The sequence below is a fragment of the Zea mays genome, chromosome 4 (assembly GCF_902167145.1).
Source record: "Zea mays cultivar B73 chromosome 4, Zm-B73-REFERENCE-NAM-5.0, whole genome shotgun sequence".
NCBI lineage: Eukaryota > Viridiplantae > Streptophyta > Magnoliopsida > Poales > Poaceae > Zea > Zea mays.
Genome location: NC_050099.1, coordinates 225,182,629 through 225,188,122, shown reverse-complemented (window position 1 = coordinate 225,188,122; position 5,494 = coordinate 225,182,629).

Below are 5,494 nucleotides of genomic sequence, written 5' to 3'. Positions count from 1 at the left end.
CAAAGTTAGGATGTATATCATGGGATACATCACATTGGATCAAGTTTATTGCCAAGAGGGTTAGTAGATACTTTGGACCCAAATTTCCCCACCCATGACTAAGGTAACTAGATTTATTGTATTCCTTATTTTTAGTATGTGTATCTATTTTCTTGTATCTAGTTTTACCTCTCATGCCTAGTATAACAATTTGTACTTACTTTTTCTTAAACGCATCCATACTAGGTAAATCACATGGTAGGACTGCTTGTTTTCAATTCATACACTTAAGCAAACCTACACGGTTTAAAATGTGTATTTAAGCACGGCACATAGCTTCTTTATCACTCCATAGTAAATGATACATCAATTAATAATTTTAAATGCTACAGGTAAAACACTCATATTCTACAAGTTGTATCATTTAACTTATATGTGCCAAAGTTCGGATTATAGATAATTTTCCCCTCTTGATATCAAATCAAAGTGCATGTCTCCTACAAGTATTCAAAACTTGTACGCACAAATCCAGGGGGAGGTTACTCTATAATCTAAGTCTTTGAGACTAATACCTGTTTTCAAGTCTATTTCATGTAGTAGTCTCATTGTAAGGAAAATGAAGTCCCCGGAGAAAGACAACAAGCTTCCACTGCAAATCTACAAGAATTCTTATGTCTGCAAGCCTGCCATTGGTATTCAATTGGTCCGCAATTGACTTTTAATTGGTATCTTTGAGACTACACTTAGTAACATTTACATGTCTTCTCCATTATTTGATTAGACTATATTTCATATCTTATACTTCCCATATTGCTATAAATGCATATATTGTTAACTCATATTTTGTTACCTATGCATAATGGAAGTTAGTCTATTCAAATCATGACTTGCACCTCCATTTCTCACATGCTTTTTCCTAAGTAGAAGATCTCTGTCAGGGGGAGTATTTCTTCGTCTCTACAGGGGGAGAAAATTCTTTCTAAAGGAGAACACTCATTTAGGGGGAGTATCAATTTGGTGTTTCAATTGGTATTATTTTACAAATCCTTTTTGAGGGCAAGTCTTATTTGCTTCCTATATGCTTTTAATGTCTTCCTTTTCGGTGGTTGATGCCAAAGGGGGAGAAGTTGTAGGGACCAAAGCAATGAAAATGTTATCAAACACCAAAAACCACCAAATTAAAATTTTGATCTTTCAAGTGGTTTTTGCATTTTGGTCTAAAATAGGAAGTAAGTGAATTATGGAGTTAGGGGGAGGCTTAAGTCCATAATCTCACATTACGGGGACAAACATGCATCCTAGCAAGTAGATTGTATATTTATATTCAAATGTTTGTAATATTTGCTTGCTTTGGTTGTGTTGTCATCAATCACCAAAAAGGGGGAGATTGTAAGGAAAATGGACCCTGGGCCATTTGGCTTAATAGATTTTGGTGTTTGATGATTAACACAACCTGTGAACTAATGTATTTTCCAAGTGTTTGTGTGTTGTAGTCCACAGGATGCAAAGTGGATTGGACTGAGGCTCTGAGGATGCAACAACTCAAAGAAGACATTATAATACCCATATAAGACATTACAAAGTCATATTGAAGACAATTTATATATGCTAAGAGTCCAACACATCAAGAAGTAGAAGTGAGATACAAAGATGCAACACAAAAGTGAACTTGACAAAGTTGAGAGGAAGGGCTGACTGAATTGGAAGTGTTTCACAAAATCAAATCTACTCAAACTGACATGGCTTCAACTCTGAGATGTAGATAATTTTATAAGCTTTCCAAAAAGTCCAAGATCATCAAAATCGGAGTTCGGAGCTAAAAGTTATGGCCACAATACGAAGTCGGAATTGCTGAAGAAACAAGAGCAGCATATGGGATGTCCGGTGCACACCGGACTGTCCGGTGTGCCAAATTTGCTCAAACTGGTATGGCTTTAACTCTGGGATGTAGAGAATTTCATAAGCTTTCCAAAAAGTACAAGATCATCAAAATCGGAGTTCGGAGCTAAAAGCTACGACCAAAATACGACAAGCGGACATGGGCTGTCCGGTGCACACCGGACTGTCCGGTGCGCCATGTCCGGTGCGCCATCTTCGGAAGCTCAAACGGCTACTTTTAACGGCTAGTACACGTGGCATGTCCGGTGCACCACCGGACAGTCCGGTGCACCTGTCCGGTGCGCCGCAGAAAGCTGCAGAACTGCTTTCCAACGGCTATATTTGAGTTGGGGCCTATATATAATTCACCCAACCGGCCATTTGGAGGTGTGGGAGCCCAAGCAACATACCAAGGCATATTGTAGACATTTCCAAGTGCTCAAACACCCAAGTGCTTAATAGAATCACTCGGTGATTAGCGTAGGTGCTTTGCGAAGTGCTTAGGTTAGTTAGACCGCTTTAGCGCTTGCTCTAGGTGAACCCTAGATTGTTGAGTGAGTTTAGATAAACCTCACAACCCCTCGGCTCTTGCGTGAGCCATTGTAATTGTACCGAGTGGGGCGAGAGTCTTGCGAGACCGTGACAACCGCGTTTGTGTCACGGCCGCCACCGTGTACCGGAGGGAACGAGGCCCGCGGCGTTTCGGCCGGAAGCTCGATAGTGGAGACGGCGGGGAGCGTCCGAGAGGAGCCGGAAGCGGAGCACCACTTGCGTGTGGAGAAGGCCCGCGGCTCTCTACGGAGTTACTCGACCGAGGTGCTTGGCCCTCGCGTGGGCTTCCCTTCGCGTAGGGGCACCAACGAGGATTAGTCGGGACCTTGCACGGTTCCGGATACCTCGGTAAAAATACCGACGTCATCCACGAGAGTTTGCTTCTCTACTTTGCTCTTTAAGTTTCCGCATTTATATTAAGCATTTAAGTTTCAATCTTGTATTCATACATATCTAGTGTAGATTGAAACTTAGCCTTTGCGGTAGAGATAGCAACACTTAGACAAAACCTAGTTTGCACATTCTAGTTTGACTATTTGCATAGGTTTTGCTCTAGGGATTTAATTGTGGCCTAGTTTAGCGAAAGTTTTATAAGTCCTAATTCACCCCCCTCTTAGGCGTCACCCGTTTCCTACACACCACTTTCCAAAGTTATCATATAAGACTATCTCAAATTCATGGGGTGAGAGATAGAAATTGGTTCTATAGATTTGCATGCTATTTTTCCAATGCTCAACTTATAGCACACTCTTCTACTTGTTTTGCTATAACATAAATGTAGTATATAACTATCTCTCTCATATGGTTTAGGATAATATACAAATATATTACATATTTAAATATATGAACTTAATTAGTTTTGTCTAAATTATAATTATTATAATGGAATTCAATTCCAACGAAACAAACGGGGCCTTAGGGCTACTTTGGGAACCTCAAATCCCCTTTGGGGTTGGAGGAGAATGAGGTGGAAATGAACTAATTTCTTCTTCAATCCCCTTCAATCCCGAAGGGGATTTGAGTTTCCAAACTAGCCCTTCGGGATTGAAGGGGATTGGAGGGGAAATTAGTTCATTTTCACCTCAATCCCCTCCAATCCCGAAGGGGATTCAAGGTTCCCAAAGTAGCATAGGGCTGATTTGGTAGGAGGAAAAATACTTGTGGATGGAATTCTCTTAGGACTGATTTGGTGACCAAGCTAATGGAGGGGTTCTTTGGGGGAGGAATCCCCCTGCTATTTAATTTTGAATAGCACAAGGATTTCTCCATGGAGGGGTTCTTTGTGGTCACCAAATCAGCCTTTAGCATCTCCAAAATGTCATCAATTTAGTAATTAAGAAAAGTTGAGGTACTCCATGTAATATTAGGAAAGATCGACCTGTCGAGGTAATAGAACCCTCAAACACAAAGACCTCACACAAGTCAAGAAAACCCTCGAACACCTATCTCACTCATAAACAATGGCATTGTATCCCATGTGAGAACGATGTGGAAGGTGATGAAGAGTCGGTCTCGTAGTAGACTACCTTCTTCATTTTCTTTTTCTTCTTATCACCTTTCCTATGTGACTTGATCGAGGAAGCGAATTTATCCTTGTGCTTGTCGCCGGCCTCCTTTGACGGAGTACGTTCATCATTCTTCCGTCCTAAGCCTTCGGGCTTTTCGTCGGTGGTTATCTCCCTCTTGGCGTGTTCTCCCGACATCACTTCGAGTTGATAGACTCTAATGAAGCACCGGGCTCTGATACCAATTGAAAGCCGCCTAGAGCGAGGTGAATAGATGAAACCTGAAAATTATAAACTTTGAACACGCACTATGCTCAGGGTTAGTGTTAGAAATAATTCAGAGTGCGGAAGATAGTTCTCCTTGCTATGAGTTGCTCAATCAATGCGGATAACCTTAGGAGCAAACTCAAATCAATATGAGCAAGGGAACTTAAGAGAGAGAGGAAAGGGGAAATAAATCGAGTGGAGATCAACACAAATGAACACGGTGATTTGTTTACCGAGGTTCGGTTCTATAGAACCTAATCCCCATTGAGGAGACCACAAAGGCCGAGTCTATTCCAACCCTTTCCCTCTCTTAATCGGTCACACAGGTCGGTTGAGTGCTTCTCCTTAATCACTTGGGTCACTAAGACCCCGCAAGGATCACCACACACTTAGGTGTCTCTTGCTAGCTTTACAAAGCACTTGAAGAATTAGAGTGAGAAGGGAAAAAGCAATCCAAGCAACAAGAGCAACAAAAGAAACACTAAACACCCTCTCACAAGTCACTAAGCAATTGAGTTGATTTTGAGGCTTGGAGAGGATTTGATCTTTTGATTGTGTCTTAGAGTGTAGGCTTTTGCTCTTGTATTGACTGTGAAGGGCTGAAAACTTGGTTAGCTTGAATGGTGGTCGTTGAGGGTATTTATAGCCCCAACCACTATTCCAACCGTTACTGTCGATGGGCACACCGGATAGTCCGGTGGTGCACCAGACACTCTATTGTTCCCTGTCCGGCGAGTGCCACGTCAGCCGACCGTTAGGGTTTAGAGCGGTTGGCCGTTAAAGTCCTTTGTCCTCTTGCGGCACCGGATAGTCCGATGTGTTTTGACTTTGCAGTTCTAACTTCTGACTTCTGCGTTGACCACTGTTCACTGTTCACCGCAGTCGACCATTGGGCGTAGTTGACCGTTGCTCTGTTGGCTCATCGGACAGTCCGGTGAATTATAGCGGATTGACTCCCAGAAAAACCCGAGAGCGGCCAGTTCGCGAGGTGCCTCGGCCTGGACACCGGACAGTGTTCGGTGCGCCACTAGCAACATCTATACTTGTCCTTTGCTCCAAACTTTGTAGAGTTCTCCAACTCATTTTCTTTGTTGGTTTGTGTTGAACTTTATGCACCTGATATAAATGACAACTAGGCAAACTAGTTAGTCCACATGGTTTGTGATATACGTCAAACACCAAAATCGATTATAGGAAATGTTTAAGCCCATTTTCCTTTCAATCTCCCCCTTTTTGGTGATTGATGCCAACACAAACCAAAGCAAATATAAAGTGTAGAAATGTAACTAGTTTGCAATTTTGACAGATGTGCA